Genomic DNA, 24913 nt, shown 5'->3' with positions numbered 1-24913 from the left:
ATTGGGATTTTTTTAATTTCAAGAGTGTTTTGTGGTGTGGACTGACAATAGGCGATTTATATTAACCACAGAAAAGAAAACAACATGTTTGGAAAACCACTTAATGATGCAAGTAGATGGTGTCATAACATGCTTAATGAAATGATGTAATTGGGTCTGGACAAATCAATTCACGTGTTGAAGCCTTTTCTTCTCTGTGCTCCAAATATTTGAGGACTATAACAATCCAGTCAGACATGTTTGTGTTTTGAGTCCATCATTCTTCCCCAGCCAGCCTGATGAAATCCCCCACTGCTTTGCCCATACATCAATGTAGAGCTGGCTGTCACCGCCACAAACAAATGGCGACGACCAACCTGAGTGGAAGCAAGATAAATAAACTAAAATATGGCTGCGTCAGCGGCCGCATTAAACTGCGCACACGTCGGGACCAAGTAGGATGCATTATGCGCGGATGAATCATTCAACGCTGCACATTTAAGCACAGCTCGGTCTCAAACGCGGGCCCTCGCTCGCTTATCTCCATTTTCTGGTTGTTCTGCATATACTTGCTCATAAACCGCCTCCACAATACACAGGTACACACACACACACACACACACACACACACACACACACACACACACACACACACACCACTATTTAATTAAATGCATCGCCAACAATTTCCAGTTTCCCTCATGATCAACTTAACAAGCTTTGTTAGGTCCAAGTGCTAAAAAGTAGCATAACTCACTGCAATAATTCATGAAACAGTGAAACCTCGAAGGTCAAGCGCAGTCGTAATGGAAACAGTGGAACACAAATAGCTCCGGTCAAACTGTCAAACATCATGGGAAAACAGAAAAAAGAATAAGCAGTAAATCAGAATTGTTTCAAAATATGTTTTAATTATTTGTCATCTCTCGAATATTGAATCGTATAACTAATTTATACTTAAGTTGAAAAAAATGCCGCGCTTTAATTGTGTGATTTAAAAATGTATACATAGAAATATAAAACAAATGTAAGAGATTTCGTTTTTAAATTAAAAATATATTTTCTCATGAATAATCATGCATTTATTTTAATTGGAATGAATATCGAAATTAAACATAGTCAACAAAAGTTTTAAATTTATATTTAATTTAAAAATAACTCCTCAAAAATATATGGTGGCGGCATTTGTTTTTGCATGCATAAAAAATAAATCCAATTATATTTTTAACATTATTTAATTGAGTTTATTTCAAATTAAAAGAGAAAGCACTACAGCTCAAAATGGGGTGATTTTTACTAATTTTGTCCATCTATCCGTTCTCTGGAATGCATTTTTTTTCATTTGTGAAGGCGGGATTGTGTTCCAAAATACATTAAAATTAATATAATTACCAGTATCTAATTGCATGTATTTTAAATTGAAAATTAATATTTAATACGAGTTTAAAAATTCTGTAAACAACCCATTGTGGTCATTAACAAGTCAGCACAGCTGGATTTCTAACCTTCCAGCTGCACAGATGCCTTGTCACAAGAACCCAATGAATCACTGTCAAATCTCTTGACGTGATGCAATTAGGGGAGGAGTTGTTTGGACGGCCTGGCAACTGGCACTTCGCCCACACACCTGACAAACGTCGCTTCCTCCTTGCCGTTGTTGTCGCTTGGCGTGGCATCCACCCATGAATTAAGTCACTTGAAAGGGAAGACACTTCCCTCCTTTGCGCCACTTTTAAGTGCCAATTTCAAGTCACACTTCACAACATGGCTAACCTCGTAATTTGCTCATAAATACGTTCGCATATAAAATCGTATTAACTATTTTCAAACAGTTTCAAATGGCTTAGAAAAAAAAAGTTTAATGGGTAGTCTCTGCCTCAATGACTTATTTCTATCTCCGGACACACCCTACATAATTTAAACGTTGCCAAAAATATATATCTTTTCTTTTTTGGCAACATTTGGTAATAAATAATTTATTACAAATTTACTCAAGGACGCCAAGGATGCCGAGAACCCCATTTTACAAAAAAAAATAAAATAAAATAAAAAAACAGCAACAAGCTTCCAGAAGCTGATAAGACAAAGATTCCCAGTGTGAACTATATACTTCATAAACCAGATGCGTGTTTGTAAAACAAACAAGGGCAAACCCACTGTGTCATCAAGACATTTCAACCGCTAAAAGCACCGCTGCTGTCGACACTTTCATCCAATTTTGACCTGAATGCAGTGTGAAGCACTTAAGCACCCCGGCAGGAGAAGTCTTGGCAAGCTTTGTCCATCCAATAAAAAGATAGGGAAAAAGAGAACACGCTTCCAGCGCCTCCTCGGGGGTGCAGAGAACTTTTAATGAAATTAAAACAAAACAAGCAGGACGAGTTGAAAGAAAAGGGCAACCGCTGCTCTGGATCCTTTTGAGGAGCGGCTTAAGCGGCATGAGAACATCATTTTGGCGAGATTGACAGCACAATCGAAGCCCTGAGACTGTTTTGGAATGGGGAGTGCGGTGCTTTGTATGATAAAAAAACGCCTAGGGTTGGAGGGAGCCATGCATACACCACATTTCTTTCCTTCAAGGCGAGTCGGAGATGTGAAGGCTGGGACAAACAACAGCGGTGAACATGTCGCGAGTGCCTAAAAGGACATACTGGGGGGACCTCATTATTTGAGTGAATCTTATGTATCACATGATGTAGTTAAAACCTATTTTATTGTAATTGGAGTGAATATCAACATATCAAATGTTATTGTAATCAATTTCATTGCATCACAACGTTATTGATGAAAAATGAATGAATGTGGTTAGGTAGCCCTGCAGGTCGTCTAGCACGCAGACCACGCTGATGTAAACGGTTTGTAACGGTCTGACGTGACATTTGGGTGCCTCTCACCTCCCTTAAACGTGCCTGGAGTTGAGTGACGATCATCATCCGGTTTCTCAGATTGTTAAGAATGTAGTGGTGATCAGCATGGGATGTGGCCAGAGGTCCACTCCTACATCTTTCTGTGACTCTCTTCCAGTCTCGCGGTATCTCTGCTGCAACCTGCTGATGTCACTCTAAGCTCAGGGGTCACTTCCATCTGAGAACGTCCAGTTTGAAGCATCAGAATGGCAAGGTACTGTTGATCCATTGTTAGGTGTCGTCTTGGTCTCAGCATGTCAAAATGTGAACAGCACGATGAGGACGACTGTTTAAACACCAGCTCGAATTGAACCAGGATTGGTCGATTGAAGGATCTAACGCTTGTTGTGAATTTTGCCTCGAAGCTCCTCATTAGAGAACAGCAACTTGTGCAAAAACTACCGAAACATTTAACATTTGCACATGAAAGCCAAATATCCCTATCTTTTTGTGAGTAGTGTATTTTAGTGTATCATTCCATCCTTTTTCTGATCCTCTTCCAGTGTATCATGATTGGACTAAAATGCATCACATTGTTCTTGAAGTTTGTTATTTACGCAAATATTTTTTTTGTATCACAGAGATATGGGAGTGACCCTTGTTTACTCCAGTATGTGCGAAGTAGTTGGGCTAACCTTTGTTTGCCACCTGTTGTAGCTTTTTTTTTTTTTTTCCACCTTTTGATTTTATTAGCATGGCAGCAAGGGAGCGACTTTATTAGCAGAGCTGACACGGGATGAAAGACGCGAGCACGACAGTGGCTGCCAATAAAAGTCTGCGTGAGCCAGTGGCCGCTTGATTCCCTGTTTTTATTCTTCCCGGGTTGGTGCTCGAGTCGTTTGAAAAGCGTCTTTCATGCTGTACTTTGCCAGTAGGGTCACGCTCAGCAGGTAATAATTTCTGCACGCTAACAGCTAATTCTCAATCTGCCCAGCGCAGCTGCACAGGAAATCAGGGAAAAGGAGCCCTCCCGCTTCCAGACACGTCTCATTACGGCGTGTTTGTGAAAACACTCGTGACGGGAGGCGCTCGTATGTATTTGCTTATTAACGACGACGCACTATAAATAAGCTTAGCAGTCACTCTCGGTAATGTTTTCAATCACAAATGCCAGTCAAGCCGCACCGCCATGCATTTCTCCAATTAAACAGTAAAGCAATTAAAGTCTATCTGCGACGCATTGGGCCGAGCACTGCAAATTTAATTAAGCGGCATGACACATCAAGCTCAACCAGGAATGCTTACATACAAATGCTAAGGTCTCTTGAGTGGCTGTCGACGCATCCGGTTTGAACTTCAAGTTCATTACTACAGAACTGTTGATGTCTTTGAAAATGGGTCTTAAAGCAGATTTTGTTCCTACTGTGATGTAACGATTAGAGCTGGTCACGTTAATGACTCACATCTTTCTACTGAATCAGGAGTCCGAGGTTTTCGAGATGCGAGAAAACCTCTGGCTGGCCACTGCTGCATACACAAATTAGAAGACTCACCCAAAAGACAAACAAACCAAAAAAGCATGCTCTGTTGTTTCCGAAAGTATTGGTTGAGAGACTGCGTTAGCAGATTCACCGCAGACTTGGATGATGCAGTTAAGGTGTGCGATACCTGAGATTATGGTATTGATCGATACCAAGTAAATACTAAAGCCAGTATTTACTGATACCAATACCAAGTACTTTTTGGTTCATGAAATTTTATGGTATTTAATATCATTTATCCTATTAAATACTGTTTTAAATTGGCCTTTCTTGTTGGGTCCCTAACGATGCCATAATATAATATCTTCAATGGAATCAAACCTGGAATCTTGTTTTGAGTCACACATGGCAGTAGGAATCTTCATATTCGGAGCTCGTCTCTTTTCCACACTCCCACAAACATCAGCCACTGAATTTCCTCTCGACCAGTGGTTCTTAACCCGGGTTCGATCGAGCCTCTGCCATGGAGGGTAAGACACACCCGACTCAACATGTCAATTAGTTATGACACGCCCGCTTGGCCATCACTGGCTGCAGATTACATTGCTTGTCCAATCAGTGCTGTGGGAAATTTAGTTCGCTTCGTAGTCAGTGTGTGACTGTCGTGATAGTAAGTCATACAATTAAAAAAGAAAAAAATACATACTTATCTCTTTAAATTTTATTTACTTTTTTCTGATTTTTTTTTAATAAATGCATTTTTTTAATATCTTGAATTTGTAAAAAATATGTACCGGTATATTCATTTTTCACTGATGAAGGGTTCGGTGAATGTGCATTTTACCTGGTTGGGTTCAGTACCTCTAAGAAGGTTAAGAACCACTGCTCTACACACTTTCTCGTAGCTTGTTTTGATTTGATTCTTTATTCTCGCAATGATTAGCTTATTTACCATTGTTTTGGTTTCCTTTCCGCTGGCCTTGCACTGCGGGTCAGAGAGCACACAAGAGGAAAAATTGCACTCTCTGTTGCTGGACAATATAACTGCATTTAACTTCAGCGTGCCCATTTTACTTATGCATCTGCTGAAAAGGGAACGTGCGAGGAATCCATGAGAAACCAAAAGAAATAAATGTAAAGGGTAGATACTAGTGCTTTGGTATCGATACAATACAGAGACTCACTTAAGTATCAATTCTATCGACACTTAGATCGATCTGCACAGCCCCATGATTCAGACATTGTTTCGCTGATTCGAATTACTGGGCTTCACGAGTGACAAGCGTGGACACACAGGGTAACTTCGTAATACTTACCATCGCGTAGAAGAGCACTTAAGTATTCAACCTATCACTATACGTTGCAGGTGTAGATTGCTGAAGGAGGTTACATGAACTGTAGTAATTCAATAACTTTCTGACCAATTAAGTGGAATTGTTTAGTTTCCTATGACACCCTTGATGATCTCTCACAGCACAATGAGCAGACTAAGATGCATCCATTTAAAAGGTTCACGGATTTTTGATTCAGTAGAGTCAGTGGAAACGCTAAAGATGCAATTGCTTGGGCCATAGTTTTTCCAATTGTATCTCATTATTGTAGTAAATTGTAGTGTGTCGCATCGGAATTGGATCGAATTGTTATTCAAGTGAATAGTAGTTGATTATATTGTAATTAGACAAAATTCTAGAATATTGCTTTAGAGTTAATTGTATGGCATTTCACATTGGAGTGAGTTAGTGAGTTGAGTTACTGAGCTAGTGGGGTTGTGCTAATTGAATTCAGTGACTCAATGTAGTTGCTTAAAAGCAGACGTGGAAGATTCAGATTCATCGGTTCACTGACAAAAGTCAGCGGACTCGCCGGAAACACCACAAACTCAGATCATTTAATTGTATCGGCTCATGAACTCAAGTTTGCAGACTCACTCAGAATAATGCAGATTCAAATTCTTTGATTTTAGTGGTTCGGTTTGTTGCGTATTGTAGTCGGAGTGAATTGTTTTATAATGCGTCGCAATTGGAGTGGGTCATGGGTTATGCAATTGCAGTTGAGTGAACCTCATTCATTGTATGTGATCGGTGTCACAGTGAATGATTTTGTATTGCAATTGGAGGGGAATCTGATGCATTGTTTAGGGAGTAAATGACGGTATATTGTATCACAGACAGACACGGACGATTCAGATGGATCAGTTCATGGACCCCAGTTGGCTGATTTACTGAAGTGCCATCAATGCAATTTGCTTGTATTGTTTCACTGATTCAAGTAGCCAGACTCATGCCAACATCAATCAGGATACTTTAAATAAGCCACGTCATGACCTGTAAGCTACCTGGGAAAAGATCTGCCAATTTATTTGTCAAACTCCATGTAACAATAATCATGTCAAAACCTAAAAGCTAAGCAGACTTGCCTGTTGTTGGATGCCCGGGGTACATTAGCATTGGTGTCCGATAACCGTCACGTGAATAAAATGAATAACATTAACTGCATGGCAACATAAAGTCTCCTCTTGTTTTGTCCCAATACTTTTGTCTACAGAGTGCTTGTTTACACGTTCGTGTTTACTCTGCTTCAGAGGCCTGTTTGAAAAGATGCATGAATAAATTATCACATTAATTACAACGATGGCCCCGATAACGACATTCATTTACTCAGAAGCCAGATAACAAGTGAGCTATGTCGTCGTGCGCTTTGTGTGTGTGTGTGTGTGTGTGTGTGTGTGTGTGTGTGTGAGTGCAACATTCCGACTGCAGTCAATTATACCACGTTACACTGTGACCTTATCCAAAGTGACAAACAGCCAATTTCTTTTTTCACGCCACTCTGTATACGTGGATCACCTTTTCTTATTTAGTGACTTGCCTCTAAATGCCACATTTGTCGCCAGCCATCCCAGAGGAGTCATCCGCTCAGCCATTTATTGCGGCTAAAATGTGACGAGGATCCACAAAGGATGTCACTGTGTGTGGTTTTTTTCTCACAGTAGGTGAACATATCACCAATGAATCTTATCATGTAAATGCATGACTAAATTTGTGTTGTCTGAGTCACTCACTAAAGTGATGTCATTCACAAGAGACATTTTGAATCAGTGTTTCTCTAACTGGAGTGAAGTCTGTGAATCCAATCCTCGGAGTCCCTGTTTTTTCCAATGAGTCGATTAACTCAGGGCAGTCTCACAAACACACTGACTCAATTGAGTCAACTCTGTTTCCAGTGATTCTTTGAAACGAGTTGGGAAACAAAATCATCTTAGTCTGCTGTCATTATGGTGAATCCTCCAACTCAAGTCAGTGAATCAATTCAACGGAGTCAATTTTAGCATGAGTACGCTATAACCTGATTCAAATGAATTATCTGAGTCTGCCACATTTCATCCGAACCTTAGTCAGTCTCCCCTATTCAATTGACAAATCTGAGTGAAAGTTAGTCTGTTAGTCCCGATTCAACTGATTTATCAGAGTCCACAGAATTTCTGTGAACCCGCTATAACCCAAGTCAGCTACCCAATTCAACCAAATCATCTGACTCTGCGGTGTTTCAGGTGAGTCTGCTGACTTGAATCAGTGTCCCGTTTCAATTGAATCATCTAAAGGTACATGTTTCTAGTGAGTTCAAACTCTTGTCAATCTCGCAATGCAACTGCTTCATATGAATTAATCGGGCCTTCAAATGTAGTCAATAAACCGGATCATGTGACTCTGGGGTCGTTCAGATGACATCCACTGTTTTTTTTTTCTGGTGAGTCTACTAGCCTGAGTCAGTCTTAAATTTCAACTGATTCATCAGCGTCGATGATATTTCCAGTTCACTACCTTAAGCCAGTCAACCGATTCAACTGCATAATCCGAGTCCACTTTATGTCTGGTGAGTCCGCAAACTCCAACCAGCCTCCCAATTCACTGGACTCATGTGAGTCCACTGTTTCTGTGAGTCCGTCAAATCAAGTCATTAATAATTTGAGTCCACTCAGTTTCCAGTGAGCAAGCTAATGTGCCTTGTCTATTGAGCAGCAACCAGCCAACAGACTCATGGGATTAGACTTGTAAATCAGTACTAGCATTCATATCATTAACCTGGGTGATTGATGAATGACCCACCTTTTAGTGTATGACTTGCCTTCCAATTACCTGCACCGTCATAGAAAAATAGCCTGGTTACATTCCCATCTGGTTTTATCGGGGTGACGACCGCTTGCCGCCTCTCAGCTCCCTTGTACCTAACGACCCATAAGCCTGACAATCCAAAAGGTCAGCCTCACCTTCACTCAAGCAGTACGATGGAGACGTTCAACTCAATGCATCCATCAATCGCAACTCCAAAATGAACGCATAAAATGGAGTCTCATCAGTTGCCCACCTCGGATATGTCAACATAAATCCTCGGCAGAGGCATAAATCCAAAAGATTGACTAAATTAAAAAGGGGGACACAATAATATGATTGTTCCCACTGCATTAAAAATAAATTAAAAAATACATCAACTCAACACAACACAAGAAGAGATCATGAAGCATGATATTACACCACGGAGACTTCGAAACACTATAAAACAGATCTTGGGATTCACATTTGGCTTTCACACCTGCCTTTTTGAGCATGTTGGTTTTGAGCTACTACATTCGACTCAGGAACCAAATGGGATTTTTACCTGGAACCACATATTTTCTATTTATATTTATTTCTATACTTTTTGTCTTCTACTTTCTCCCTTTCATAATTTTGCTGCTGAAAATTGGGAATTTCTCAATTGTGAGACAAATGAAGGTTTTCTTATCTTATATCATTTGACCATGAACCGCATATAACTTGTACCTGGAAACACATACGATTTGGAACTAAAACCACACAATATTTGTACCTGGAACAGCATAACATTTGGAGAAGAAGCCAATTACAATTTGATCTAGCAACCACATTGGATCTGGAACAGGAAAAAAAAAAAAACAAGATTTTGATCAGTAACCACATAACATTTTAAACTGGAACCACCTGCAACTTGAGCCTGAATTCAGATACGCAACACGTACAATATGGACCAGGAACCAAATACCATTTTGAACAGTAACTATATGGAATTGGACCAGAACTCACACAAAATATTTGCACTGGGACCCATGTAACATTTCAACGTCAAATCACATGGGATTTGGACCAAGGACCACATAACATTCATTCACTGAATTGATTATTATCACTAGGGTCACAGGCGTGCCGGAGCCTATTCCAGCTCTTTTCGGCAGAATACACCCTGACATGTTTGTGAGCCTCTCGCAGGGCACAAGTTAATAAACATCCAATTACACCCACATTCACAACTAGGGACAATTTAGAGTCCTTATCCTGCAACGCATTTTTTTTTTTTTTGGAATGTGTGAGAAAACTCGAGTACCCACAGAAAACCCTCATCGGCGCGGGGAGAAACTCTAAACTCCACACAGGAAGGTCGGAGCTCAGATTCAAACCCACAACCTCTGAACTTCGAGGGGGATGTGATAACCAGTTGCCCACTATACTGCCCATCACATACAATTTTAACGCCACTTCCCAAAGAATTTGTACATAGAACCACAGTGGATTTACTTTGTGGAACAGCAATCGCATAGCAACTAGAATTTAGAATATTTGGACCTGGAGCCACATATAATTTTGATCAGCTCACACATTTGGACCAGGAATCACATTCCAATTTGCCCCCGAACTTCATTTAATTAGGACCGACACCACATATAATTTGGACCAGGAATCACATAAATATAGGTTTGGAAGCACATACGATTTCGACCAGTATTCACATCATAGTATTCAAAAAAGAACCGTTGCCACTCGCTATGCTAACTTGAAACTGGAATCCTCATTAGCACGATAACAAGATTATCACAAGAATGTTTTTTGCAGAGGTGTTTGTTTGCATGTGTGAAAGACGGCCTAATGCAGTCACCCCTTTTCTTTCTAGAATCACAGTTGACTGTCGGTGGTGTTACAAATGCACCAAGGCAACCATTAAAAGTTCACTTAAGGCGCTGGCCTCTTCCAATTAATTAGCAGTCATGACCCGCTAAAATTGCCTGTGGGTATCTCGAATCTGATGGCAGACAAGCTAGCGCGTGAGTCACCTCGAGGGACATTGACGAAATTTGTTAAAATTCCGCAGGTTGTGTCAGCTGCATCAGCCGGGGCCACTGGAAACATTGCAGTTAATTAAAATAAAAAAGCAGATAGCGAGGGTATTTTTTTGTGTTTTCTTGGAATCCAGCCAACTGAATATTGATGGCCCAGCATGCCTGCTCGCTTTCACACTGCGCCTTCTTGTTTGTTTGGTTTAGCGATGCTGCTCTTTGACTAATTTCCTGCAATTTTGTTGTATTGCTCCTCAGACGTTATTTTATCCCCCGCCTTACAATTTTCTACTTGAATGATAACTTCAGCAGGTAGTATTCTATCTTTAGACCTGACAAGTGAACTTCAATGCACCCTTGAAGACTCTGTCGAAGGTATAGCGTTGGTCCACAGTCACAGTTACACCGCCAGGACAAAAACCACAGTACTTAATTGAGATTCGACTTCCTGATGCATTATTCTCTGGATCACCCCAAAATAGACCTTACCAGGGAGTCTAATGACTTGTGATCCTCCTATGGTTGTAACCTACACTCTGGTCTCCCCTTCTAAGAAAGGGGGACCACCTCTCAGGACTGTCTAAGTTGGCAGTTATCATTAATTACCAGCGAGAGGACCCATCACATTTACTACAGTTTGTGAAACGTGTATTATATGACCAAGCCTGCTTTGGAATTTTCATTGACTCTGTGGATTATTTGTCGCCACTCTGTTTATTTCTATTGTGCATGGTGGGTTAGGTTCCAGCACGCCCACGAAAAGTGGTTCAGATAACGGATGAATGGATGGATGTGCAAGGTTATTGTTAATAACAGGCAAGTGGAATGATCCCATTTAATATGCCGTGTACATCTTTTTGATTATGGATTTTTTTTTTTTTTTTGGTGGGGGGTGGGGGTCGGTTTCATTAATTTTTATTGTGGCCGGAGGCGGTTATCATAAATAAATATCAAGTGGAGCCATTACATTTCTTGTGACTATTATTGTATTTGGCCAAGCATGCCTTAGACTGTGTATTATTTCTACTCGTTCTTTAGTAATGTACACCACAAAACAGCCTTGGATTGAAGCAAGTGTTTGACTTTATTTAATTAGAATACGAATATTTTTACTTACATCGCGCTGTTTGCTCAAGTAAGTAAAAGTGATGCGAGTGCACTTTGTGTACAGAGCAGTTTGGTTGCATGCTCCACATGCATTAACAAGACACAACAGGATGTATGCAAGCAAGAAAGTGCAGCTGCAGTAAATATACCTACTGGCAGTTACAGCACACTATCAAAAAAGCATATTGGCAGCTATTTGAAATCGTCTTAGCCTCTCACGGCGACCGTATCTTTACATAGCCAGATACCTTATTATCATTGATCTCTGTCATTGATGCGTTTCAATGGTGGAAAGCGTCGCATGAAAGATGTATTTCCTGACACCTGCTGAGCGGAGTTTTTTTTTTTGTTTTCCTCCATTTTTTAAGAGTGGATTTAGGCTGCCATTGAAGATGCATGGTGTATCATATTCGGATGCAGCTGGATGAACAGTCGAATCATAAAGGCGGTCTCTGCGGCGGATGGAGGCATCATTGCTCCCTGTCGCCCTCTATGAGGTATCGACCACTCAGTGGATGTCGTTTGTGCTTTGTTTATGTGTGTGATTCACATGAATAAACTAGACCAGTTTATTTCTATTGTGGAAGTTGATGCATTGTCGATAAATGGAGAAAAGTGAGATCACATTATTTGCCACTAGATTATTTCTAGTTGTTCTTCTTCTTTCGATAGAAAATAGGTTGTTGATCTAGTTATCATAATTGGCCAGGAATGATCGCATCACAGTAATTACATGACAAGTCTCCTTTTATGCTTGAGAAACAGAAAACAGAAACAAAGTAAAGTCTGGACATTCTTTGAGATAACTGTACTGCTCTGTCATTTGTTAAATAAACAAAATAAAAAGACTTATGGTTGTCATGTTGTTAAAAAAAAATGAAATTGTGCAAAATTTTGACAGGAAGTTTCAGGCCAATGCCAGCGACATGCTAAATATATTGACCGTCATTCAATTCACGTGATCACTCCTTTTGCCACTTATCAGTTTTCCCCAACCTTGCACTAGAGAAATCACCAGGAGGACTAGAGTGAAACCACAAATTCAGAACGGTGTCAACAATGCAGCGTTGGAATGAGCTAACACACGAATGTAAACAGTGATCATTTGGTGCCTACGTGTCGAATGCAAATCAGAGCTTGAACTCACAAAGTCTTTTGCATGCATGAATGCATGTATGTTGTGTTTGCATGTTTGCATGCAAAAACAAAACATCAACACACGCTCATTTATGTATACAGGCAAGTAGGTTGAGAACAGCACACGTCAATTTTTTTTTTTCAGGCGTGCACGGCTGGTTTAGCGCTGAGCCGCCATGTTGGCCGAGCAGTTAGTTGCCAGGCAGATTGAAGGCCTGTGATGCATAAGGGCCCTCACTCGCGAAGAAGCAATTGGCAACCGTTTGGTGCAAGGGAACAGATAGCAGGTAGTCAGTCTTCGTGCTGAACAGCAAGCTGCAATATCAGAGTGCATTGTGGGTATTCTCCCTACTACTCCCGTTCTCCCTGTGGCTTTTCTTCCCGTTGTGTGTTTGTTTGTGTTGGCTGATGTTTTTCCGCACAGGAAAATAGCAGGCGCCTAATTAAGTCTTGGAGGGGGAGAAAGAAGCTGCTTAGCTAGACTGTGAGCGACGAACGCACACTGAAAGAAAAAAAAAATAATACATCAAAGCTGAATACAGAAGCCATCCAATTAGGTACGCTAATTCAGTGTCTCCCAACTTTTCTTTCTTTCTTTTTTTTTTCTTTCTTTTTTTTTTTTTAAGCCAAGGCGTATATTGTACATAAGGAAAATCTCACTGCACACCGCCAGAAAAAAGGGCACAAAAAGTAAATTTACTGAAATATTTACGGAATAGCCACCTTTCACAATAGAAATGAACAGAATGAGAAGATGTAATCCAGTCAAATGCTCAATCCCGCTCAGGCACGGATGAGGTCTATCGGTCCTGTTTATTTCTATTGTGCAAAATCACTCTTAACATAAACAACTGAGAGAAGAGCAATTGCAGGAATTGCATAATATGCAGCACACTACACTGATCGCAAAATGACCAAGCACGTTGTTGACTGTGGATTATTTGGAGTGACATTGTTTTTTTCTATCGTCGACGGTGTCAATTATCATTCATTACTGCCAAGAGGATGCATTGTATTTGTTGTGACACAAACGTTGCCAATGTCTGACCGACTGCTCACTGCACTTTTCTTTCACTCCATGGATTATTTTCCGCAAGTCTGTTTATTTCTATTGTGCAAAACGGCAGTTATCTTCAATAACTTTTGGAAGGAGCGATCACATTCATTTTTTGACAGTGTTTCGTGTGTATACAAGTGACTGAGTGGGCCAAGAAAATGTTTTGTGAATGGATAATTTCTAGTCATTCAGGTTGTTTGTACTACTGCTGTGATAATGAGCCACTGGCAAGAGGAATGATCACGACTCATGAAATGCACATACATTGGTCATGTATGTCCATGTTTGTGTATGTTTCATGAAATAAAATATATGCATAAAACAATCTTGCACACACACTGATAATACAAGTAGGAACAAAGTAAAAATCAACACTTAGAATTTAAGATTTTGTTTTTTTATCACTGTGCTTTTTAAGCTCAGCAGATATTGCTTGTTGCTGACATTTGTTCCTGTTTCATCATGAGTGTGATATGCATTGTTCTTCATATGCATGAATTTTATTGAATGAAACCCTGACTGTGGATGCAATGATAATTTTTTTTTGTTTGCTTTGCTTTGATTCGCTCCTCTTTCATGTATAACTGCTTCAAACAACAAAGTGTATGCAGGAAAGTGGTTCAGATTGCACGATTGTCTGTGTCTTATGTGTTGTCTTGTATTATTTTGTCATTTGATGTTAACTTTTCTTTTGATGGCGGCACGGGCACCCGCAGCGGCTCCTCTTGTTGCAAGTTGTCTTGAGAGGGAAGATGTTTCATCTGTGCAGTATGTTCAGCACATTTGACAATAAAGTTGTACTTGACTTGACTTGACAATGAAGGACGCATGCACAGCCACCCCTGGCTCCTCCTCACTGAGGTGTTGTGTCACCCAGGCCACCCCACTGAAAGATTTCTGGCTATGCCCCTGATTCCAAGTCTCAAAAAATGTAAACTTTCCACTTATAGTGCAATTGAAAGTTTTTTTCGGATTGTCGTTTACCTTGCTATTGTTTTGTTGAGAGACACGAGATAGACGTTCATCAGGCCTAAAGTAGGCCATCAGGGATGACAGTGCCATAGCACAACGCAACATTGGCGAAGAAGATGACGACACTCACAGTCACGAAGGTTCTCAGTAAATATCAAGCTCACCTCCATCACACTTGACAGCAACTAAAAAAAAAAATACAACTCTTCTATGTTGTCTATCCTCATTCTGAAAATATACGCACAGTTTATAGATGGATAAGTATATAACAATAAGTGAATGTGGTCCACAAGAAGAGCAGAACTAGTAATAGGCCATTTTAGTGGTATTTAACATTTAAAATTGAAGGTTAGTTTCCTTCTTTTGAAAACAGCTCCTTGCCTGGTTAAGCAATTTAACTATGTCCCATTCAAACTGGAACTATTTAAGTCGAAGGCATGCTTCAATTACTAACACTAATACATAGATATTTAATTCTATTATGAGGTGGGCGGCAGGGTGATCTACTGGTTAGCACGTCGGCCTCATGGTGGTGAGGTGCAGGGTTCAATTCCGGCTCAGGCCTTCCTGTGCGGAGTTTGCATGTTGTCCGTGTGCCTGCATGGGTTTTCTCCGGGTACTCTGGTTTCCTCCCACATTCCAAAAACATGTACGGCAGATTATGGAACACTCTAAATTGTCCCTCGGCGTGATTATGCGCGCGAATGGTTATTTGTCTATGTGTGCCCTGCTGGCAACCAGTTCAGGGTGTACCCCGCCTACTACCCCAAGTCAGATGGGATTGGCTCCAGCACGCCTGTGACCCTTGAGAGGATAAGCAGATTAGAAAATGGATGAATGGATGGATATTATTAGGTTTTGGTAACTATAACCAATTTGCTTTTTTTCCCCTCTTCCCAACTCAGTTAAAGTGATGCAAGATAAAAAAAACAGAGCGACCCCACCTTCCCCATCACACACACAGACACACAGACACACACACACACACACACACACACACACACACACTCACAAAAACACACATTTAGCTGCCAGCGTTGCACTTGTGTCTGAAAATAACCACCTGTGGCTTAGTAAAGATCTAACTTTTTGAAATTATTTATTTATTGATCAGACGTGTAAGAATACAGTGAATTTTTCATTATGGTACAGAAGCAAATGGACATGAAATTTGACTGCTTCGTACTCAAGGCACCAGACTGTGGTGGGAAATTGTTCCAAACAGATTGCATTTTTTTTCAATGTTTCATTTTAACTGTCATTAATTATGTGATTATTCAAGATTTACACTGTTTTAAGTTTGTCTCACTTCAATTTTTTTTAATTAATAAAATAAGATAGCTTATCCCCCCGAACCCCCAAAACACTTGTCAGAACTTCCACTTACAAATCAACATGCAGAATGTGAATTACTCTGTACTGTAATGCTAAAACTATTGAGATGGTTAGCAATGAAGTATGTACTTAGATATTTCTGATTCAGACACTGGCTTTTTTTTGTTTGTTTGTTTGTTTGTTTTTTTTATTAAGAAATATGGCTTGGGTATCAGGGCAGTTCTTTTTTTTGACCGTTGAAAACAGTTCCAGGTGTCTTAGTAACAGTTCTGTGACTTGATTTTCATCTAAACACCTGAAGAATCAAGAGCAACATGGAATGCATTTTCCTTCATGGGGGCAGCACTTCATTACCATGCCACCGCATTAAACTTAAGTGCGCATGCAGGGGTCACACCGCCAAATCCACATTTCTCCCAATCAACGATGTGCTGCTTATTGGAAGCACACACCCATCTGCCTAAGAGATAAACTATCAGAAATAGGCAACAAGATTTAGGTGGTTGTTTAATTTCACACTTCATAGGAGGGAAGACACTCCTGAAACCCAATTAATTATGTCTGAACAATCAAAATGTCACTTTTACATTATATGTCTCCTTAAGATTGCAATTCTCTTAAAAAGAAGCTATCAGGTATTGCTCCATAAATTCAAGTTAGGTAACATTTACATGAGCTATCAGCCTCTACAAAGTGGCAAAAAAAAACCCTTGATTCCACAGGCTTGCTTTCAAACATTATTCTTCCCTTTTAAGACATGAAAATGCGACAGCAGATATAATCAGACCACATTCGACTGATATGTGGGCCAAGAGGAAAAACAATAACAGAAAACAACAAATCTCATGTCAGCGGACACACTCGACTGCGTCGTGCAATTAAAAGTCTCGCGTGGGACCGCTGAGCTGCGATCAGACGTGCCTTGACTGCTGTTTTGCAGAGAACATGCTGTACGAGTCTATTAGAGTATTAGTTCCACCAGTTCTCAGCAAATTTGTCGTTTGTATGACCATGAAAAATCTGATAACTGGGAAAATCTGACACGTCAACATACACTTCATAAATGAAAAAAAAAAAGACCCTGGTTGATATCACAACTGATATCTTCTAATGTAAAACTCAAACAACCAGAATGGCTGAGTAACTCTTGAGAATGTTTGGGTGGTTCTACTCGTGTTAGATGCAACCACCCTATCTGTCAGATCTTCAAATTTCCATTCCCTCTCGCTCACTCAGGTTCTCATCCTCCCTCCACCTTTCTCTACCCTCTGCCTGTCTCAGTACAATGGGGTGCAGAGCCTTCAACCGCTCTGTCCCCAAACTCTGGAACTCACTTCCACCCAATATTCGTAATATTGACTCTCTTTCCACATTCAAAACCCAGCTCAAAACCCACCTATTCAGACTTGCATACCCACCTTAAATCTTTCTCTTCTTTGTTTATATTTTATCTGTGGTTTTATTTGCTCTTGGTTGTAAAGTGTCCTTGAGTGTTGTGAAAGGCGCTTGCAAATGAAATGTATTATTATTGTTATTATTATTAATGCCATGTTGCGAGGTTTGGGGCGAGGGGCTGATTTACTTATTTATTTATTTAGATTCACTTGACTATTCAAAATGATTAGAACACTTCCTGTATCTTTTCGGTCAGGCATTTTTGAGATTTTATTGTGGGCCTGCTCATACAGTATATTAGGTCAGGGACAGAAAGGGTAACTGTTTCATGCTCGATGCACATGTCTACACCATGGTTGCAGCTCAGTGCCTTGTGAGCCAATGCCAAGGCATTCATCTGAAAGTGGGATCCGAGTCGAGAACCAACACATATTCATAATTCAGCATTCGCAAAGTCATGTTTGCACATTTGTTTCTCAAATCTATCTTCCATTTTCCACTGAAAAACTCACCTAATTGCTGCTTTGTTCTCAGGACAAAGCAATATAAATATTACTTTGTTGCCATTTGTGCGAGCTTGGTGCCAATAAAACTCTGTTGAGGTCAAGTGCCCTTATTCACAAAGCGGTTCAACGGGCTTCACATGCACATTAAGCTAGTTGAGAGGGTCTCGGGGCATTGACGTCACGCTATCGAGGTACACACAATAATGCCAATGCCTCACTTTGAGACACTACCACAAGGTCAACCATACAAACCCTAATCCAATGAAGTTGGGGCATTCGGTTAAACATCAATAAAAACACAATACATTGATATGCAAATCATTTTCAACCTGTATTTAATTGAATACACTACAAAGACAAGATCATTATTAATCAAACTGACAAACATCATTGTTTTTTATCAAATAAGCATTAACTTAGAATTTCATGGCTGCAACACGTTCCAAAAAAGCTGGTAGAGGGTCATATTTACCACTGTGTTTACCACTTTAAAAAAATATATAAAATAATACAGTCAAACCTCGGTTTTCGAACGTCCCTGTTCTCCACCAAATCGGTTTTCGACCAAAAATTTTGAGTTTTTTATGCTTCGGTTGACGACCGAATTTCGGTTCTCAAACAAACTGAGCGCACTTGAATGCGTCACTTGACTCCTCTCGCCTTCCTTACACGAGGAAGTGACGCTTCCTCGTGTGGGGTCCCATTGTGAACAGATGTGTTCAATAAAGATGTTTTTATTAAAAAGAGCGTGATTTCGGTTTTCGAACAATTCGGTTTTCGAAGAGCCTTCTGGAACGGATTACGGTCGAAAACTGAGGTTTGACTGTAATAATAATATTAATGTACTTTGGCATTGTCTTGCTGAAATAAGCAGGGCATTCATGAAAAAGACATTGCTTGGATGGGAGCATATGTTTCTCTAAAACCTGTATGTACCTTTCAGCATTGATGATGTGTAAGTTACCCATGTCATTGGCACTAACACAGATGGTGCCTCTTGAACTTTGCTTCCATAACAGTCATCTTTCCCCTAGAGGACACAATCCTCATAATTTCCAAAAAAATTTGAAATGTGGACTTGTCAGACCACAGAACGCTTTTCCACTTTGCATCAGTCCATCTGAGATGAACTTGGGCACAGAGAAGCCGGCGGCATTTTGGGGTGTGGGTGATAAATGGCTTTTGTTTTTTTGCATAGTAGAGTTTTAACTACTTAGCCTGATCACCTATGGGATGTTCCCAACAGGTGTTTGATGAGCATTCGTCAATTTTCTCATTTTTGCCACCTGCCCTGGCTTTTTATGTTGCAGCCATAAAATTTGAAGTTTGAGATTATTTACTAAAACCAATAGTTTATCAGTTTTCACATTAATATCTTTGTAGTGTATTCAATGAAACACAAATATAAGAAGGATGAACATGACTTGAATATTGTTACATTCCGTTTTTATTTATGTGTAACACAACATCCCAACTTCATTGGAATTGGGTTTGCATCATGGAACAAAATGTTAGTGCCGCATGCTGCAGTTGTAACATTCTAAAACACCATTATCAGAAGTCAGACTGCATACAAGAAATCCCATCATCTCATGATTTCATGGCGAAGTGCTGCGGGTCCAAAAAAGGCACCAGCAGTAATTTTATACTGAGTACTGGTGTGGCAAATGTATGAAAAGGGAGAGGGGGGGGGGAGCATTTTGGTAAGCTGAAGTTCAAGATGTGGCAAGTGAATAAAGAAGAAGCAAGTGAGTCAGTCTGACCTCAGTTTAACACCTGTCCTTTTCTGGTTCGCTTAAAAGGCTCCACAAGTTGGGGGTGGGGTGGGGGAGCATTATATCACCGAGGGTGGATTTTATTATTATTACAGCATCTAACTTCTGCTTACCACTTTGAGAAGCAATCATCCCCTCAGCCATGGTCCGCTTTTTCTCACCTCCTTTACTGCAGTCACTCTGATTCTCAGTCTTGATCTGCAAGATGACAGAGAAAATGAAAGCAAGGCTTTTAAGCCATAATGACAATCAATAGTGTTTACAAAGAAGCTCACTAGTTGGACATCTGATGGCTACATTTTTATAGCAAATATTCCGAACCAAGAAGCAGTTATTGCATCGGTTTTATGACGAGTCATCAAACTTTCCCACCGGGCTCCACCTACACACGATAACAAAAAAACTCAATTTGTATTCATTTTAGTGCTGACCATCTGTCGAATATATAAGGTAGAAATTTGTTAGCAAGAGGACAATATCTGGAGGACGAGTTTGTCTTTGATGTACAGTAAAACTTGAAATGGCCAAAATTACCTTTAACTGCTTTGAACCAGAAATGGCAGATTTTCTTTGAATTCTGCAGCATGCTTTTGTTTTTGTTTGTTTGCTTGTTTTTGGTTTGCTCTACTTGATAAATAAAACAAGCTTACCAAATGTCATGTGGCTAAGATGAACTGGCTCTTTGGGCCTGATTTTCAAAATTTTATCTACTGAGCCATATGTTATTGTATGGTGCCGAGCACAAACTCTGAAGCCCGTATCTCACTCGGTGGAGAGGGTTAGCGCACGGCCCGAATGTTGATTTCTTGTCAGTGTTCGTTCAAGGTCGCAAAAATGTTCACCAGACGTGCGCCAACAGTTTTAATAGTCGAGGAACAGGTTTTGTCGAGGAACAGGTTTTGTCGAAAAATTGTTTGCGTGAACGACCTTGCAACTTTTTGCGACTTTGAACCAACCCTGCCTGAAAAAAATCAACATTCGCTGCGTGCACACAAACTCACGAACCTGCGCAACTCAGAGAGAAATGAGCTTTCACTGGTTCTAAGTGAAGAAAGCCAGTCATGAATCAAGTCTAGTACTTTTAGACTGAGTTCCTTCCAGTGCTGGTTCAAAGCTAGAGTAGAAATTAGCACTCGTTCTTTGAATTTATACCGCAAATAAAGCTGCCTGGAGCCAGCAAATCTGGTAACAGACCACAACAATTTTTGCTGGTCCAGAGGGAATTTGGTGCCATCTTAGACTGTAACATAAAGTGCACAAAACACACACACACACACACACACACACACACACACACACACACACACACGCACACGCACACGCACACAAAAAGGTGACTTTTTCAATATTTCTGAACAGCTGGGATGGGCACCACAGGAAAAAAAAATGCGCATATGAAAGTTACCCGTGCTAGATGGGGTTCATTGTAATTCTCTTTAAATTCAGTGATATTTCTGAACAGCTGGGATGGGCACCACAGGAAATAAAATGCGCATATGAAAGTTACCCGTGCTGGATGGGGTTCATTGTAATTCTCTTCAAATTCAGTAGGGTGGACGTAATATGTCTCCTTTCACGTGTTAAGTGGGGCTGAGCTGCTGCCAATTTGAGAGTAACATTGCCAGTTCACAGGGTGGTCATTTTCTTTGGAACACTGCTGAAGTGACGCTGAAGAAGACCGAGCCGCAATCTGTTCGCCCAGTTTGTTGGCCGTTATTGCTGATGTGGCATCTGTTAGGGCCTCCAGGTGGCCCGAGTGCATTATGATATTTTTATTTATTTATTTATTTATTTTTATAGACCGCAGAGCATTGTTGTAACGGAAGTGTCACATCTTGATGGCAGGTGGCAATTGATGCACTAATGCATCCTCGGGAATCAAGGCCAGACTTGTGGTATTGGCACGGGAGTCATTTGCCATTTTTCACAAGGACAGGATGGAACGGATTCTCGCTGAGCCCTGATGAAGTCGAATCATATGCAATAATGGCGGAATTAGGAACACTTTTGAATGGTGGTCATCATTTAAAGGCGGCATATTACGGAAAAGTGACTACATAATAGCTTGTATACAAATCGTTTGGTCTCTGGAGTGTGTGTGAGTGTGAAATTAAATGACAAAGTCAATCTTTTGTGGCTATCCATTTTCAAAAATGTTTCTGTAAGCCAGCTATTATGAATTTCACCAAATGTGCCATTCTTCTCCGCAACACTTCCTGTCTGCTACAGAACGCTCACCAGCGTCTCTACTTCCCCCAGAAGCTGTGATGTGTTACAGTGAAGAGGCGTGTCTTGAGGAGCTTCTACATAGGTGTGGTGGAGAGCATCCTCAGCACCAGCATCAACAGCCTCCCCACAATCACAGACATCTTCAGTATACTTCGCAGAAAGAGGACTCCCTGCATCATCAAGGACCCGACCCACCCCGCACACACCCTCTTCCAACATCTCCCCTCAGGCAGAAGGCTATGGAGCATCGAGAGCAGTACTACAATTTGAGAAGCAGTTTCATTTCGCAAGCACCCGCATGCTCCCTTCATGTTGAACACTTTATTCTTCAGCTCTCCACATCTAATATCTTATTGTCACGTATAAAATAACCTTGTTCTATTTTCATTTTTACAAGGACTTGCTTGGCTGTCCTGAGACATCAGGGGTCGTAGTCTGTGCCATATCAAATGTGTGCCGCTATGAAAATAAAAGTCCTTGAATCCTCGAATTACATATTTTGCGAAATTATCAGCAGGTGGGAACGGGCAGTCGGGGTATTTGGTCACTGACAAATTTGCTAAGTTGTCAACAATCAGTATCCCTTGCTCTGTTGCATCATGGTAACCAAAGCCATCCACTGCATTTGTGTGACAGAGAACAGCACCTCCAAAAGTGAGTGATTTCAACCAGAGCATGACAAGTCGCTTTTAAGCGTTCTGTAATACTTGAGCCTTGGTGAAGTTTGACTAAAAGGTGTCAGAAAGGTTTTATTGAGAGGTATGGGAACCACTTTAAATGGAGGCAAGAATGGTATAGTACATATCCTTTAAGACTGAGTGCTTTCTGAGTACAATCCAACAAGGTGTGCGCAGAAACATAAAGAGATTATTTGTCAATTTGGATTGTCAAATGGCCTTCCGCTGCCCATGAATATCCAAGGCGCACAAAAAAGGGGGAATTATGAATTCAGCTAAATGACTCTTTCAAATGCATCCCATCAATATTCTGCGGTCATTGTAGGGAGTCGGCTCCAGCCTTTAACGAGGGGTTCTGGCAGACAAATGAGAAGGAAAAAAAAAAACAAACTGGCCTGCCATTGTCCTTGAACTCTTAACGGTGTGCTAATAGTAAGCCATGTCAAGAGTAATTTTAACAAGAGCGTCCCAACTTGGATATGCCACATCCTCTCTCTGTCTCTGGACCAGGAAGCAGATAGCTGTCTTGCTCTTATCATCACATTACCAAGTCGGACACGCCTTTTTGCATAATTGCCTCACGCCTGCAGTCTGGATGAAGGAAGTCATTATAAGAAAGACACAGAGGGAGAGTAGCGGGTGTGTGGAGAGGCCTTTGTGCAGTGAAGGGGACACTTTTTTGAAAAGAGGCTCTAAAGCACAGGTGTTAAAATCAAGGCCAGGGGCCAAATCGGTTCCTCCACATCATTTAATGTGGCTGACGAAAGCAAATAATGTGTGTTGACTTCTGTGTTATGTTTCTTGCCAAAGTGCCAAAATTACAAATGAACTTCATTTTTTTATCACATTGAGATACTGGAAGTGTTTTGTTGTTGTTACTGATCCCCTTTTTAAAATACATTTTATGATAGTTGAACATTTTTTTCTTGGCTTTTGATTTATAAACTAGTTATCCAGCAATTTGTTGTGCACATGAAATGTTCTTACATTTAAGGGTTCACAGTCATAACTCGGGGGAGGACCGTTGACAAATCTGAGTTTTCACACCTCTGCTCAAAAATGATCAAGAAATTCAGCCTTGAAGTCCATCCATCTATCCATCCATCCATTTTCCGATACGCTTTATCCTCACAAAGGTCGCGGGGGTGCTGGAGCCTATCCTATTTTGGAATGTGGGAGGAAACTGGAGTACCCAGGGAAAACCCACGCAGGGAGGCCAGAGCCGGAATCGAACCCTGCACCTTCTTGGTGAGGGTGGCAGCTGCCGCCCCTTGCCGCCCAGTAAAACCAAAAACATGGATGGCACGTGCACATTCTTGACAATGAGGCCCTGGCGTCTAAACCAGACCAGATCGACCCACCAGTGGGTGAACGTGTTATTGTTCAAAGCAAAATCCTTGAACTGGGATATCACATTTACAGTATATCATCGTACAAATACAGCCCCAAAAAAGATGTTTACTCATGCACTTATTTACAGTCCAATCAGTCGCAAACCATCTATGAATTATTATGACAACCAGTTCAAGCGCCCCACTGGACGTTTTTGTCTTGTTTTCAAGATTAGGAATAAATCCACATGAATACATCTTTACAGTAAATAAAGTCATTAGGCCTGGGGACAGGCAAATGCCAGATCACATTATGGAAAAAATTAAAATGGGTCTTTGGGAAGTTAATGTGTGCAATGAAATCACATTCATCACTCCTCCACATCCAGTAAGTGTCACGTGTCACCACTGAAGCATACCGCCTCCTGTCTCTTAACCTTTTCCGTGTCTAATAAACACATTAAGCCTCTGATTATGGTCTAACACATGCTGCTATTGAGATGATGTGCTTCACTTTGCAACAGCCTAAAAGACTGATTAAACTACTGTTTATACATCCTGACAGGAGACCTGATGTGTGACAGTCTATAGAATAAACAATTGCCCGGTGGCACGCAAAACGTAGCATTTTGAAGGCCCCAAATCATAGACCCACAAAAAGCCTTAAAAATCCATACCTAAAAAGACACAAGCCTGCCATTTTTTGTTGAAAAAAAAAGTGTCCTGTTTGTGGTCATTTTGGCCATTCAAACAAGTTCCATGGTGGAACAGTTATTGACTGGTTAGCACGTCCGCCTCACAGTGCCATGGTCGTGGGTTTGAATCCAGCTGTGGCCTTCCTGTGTGGAATTTGCATGTTCTGCCCGTGCCTGAGTGTTTTTTTACCGTTGTCTATTCAGAAATTACAAAAAGACTTTGTCTTTGGTTTTCCAAAACACTCCTTTTAATGCAAACAAAAAAAA

The 24913-nt window shown here is 40.6% G+C and overlaps 1 protein-coding gene across 2 annotated transcripts in view; it reads right to left on the bottom strand.

Annotated features, from left to right (window-relative positions):
* lingo2 (leucine rich repeat and Ig domain containing 2) overlaps positions 1-24913 on the bottom strand; it is a 204907-nt gene that overhangs the window by 79705 nt on the left and 100289 nt on the right. For both annotated transcript variants that reach the window (XM_019884033.1, XM_019884034.1), the window contains one exon: positions 19828-19912. The gene's annotated coding sequence lies outside the window, so the exon portion shown is untranslated. The remainder of the gene's footprint in view (positions 1-19827; positions 19913-24913) is intronic.

Source organism: Hippocampus comes, unplaced genomic scaffold (assembly GCF_001891065.2).
Source record: "Hippocampus comes isolate QL1 unplaced genomic scaffold, H_comes_QL1_v1.1 scaffold156, whole genome shotgun sequence".
NCBI lineage: Eukaryota > Metazoa > Chordata > Actinopteri > Syngnathiformes > Syngnathidae > Hippocampus > Hippocampus comes.
The sequence above is the reverse complement of the archived record's forward strand: the minus strand, read 5'-3'. Positions and strand labels throughout refer to the sequence as shown.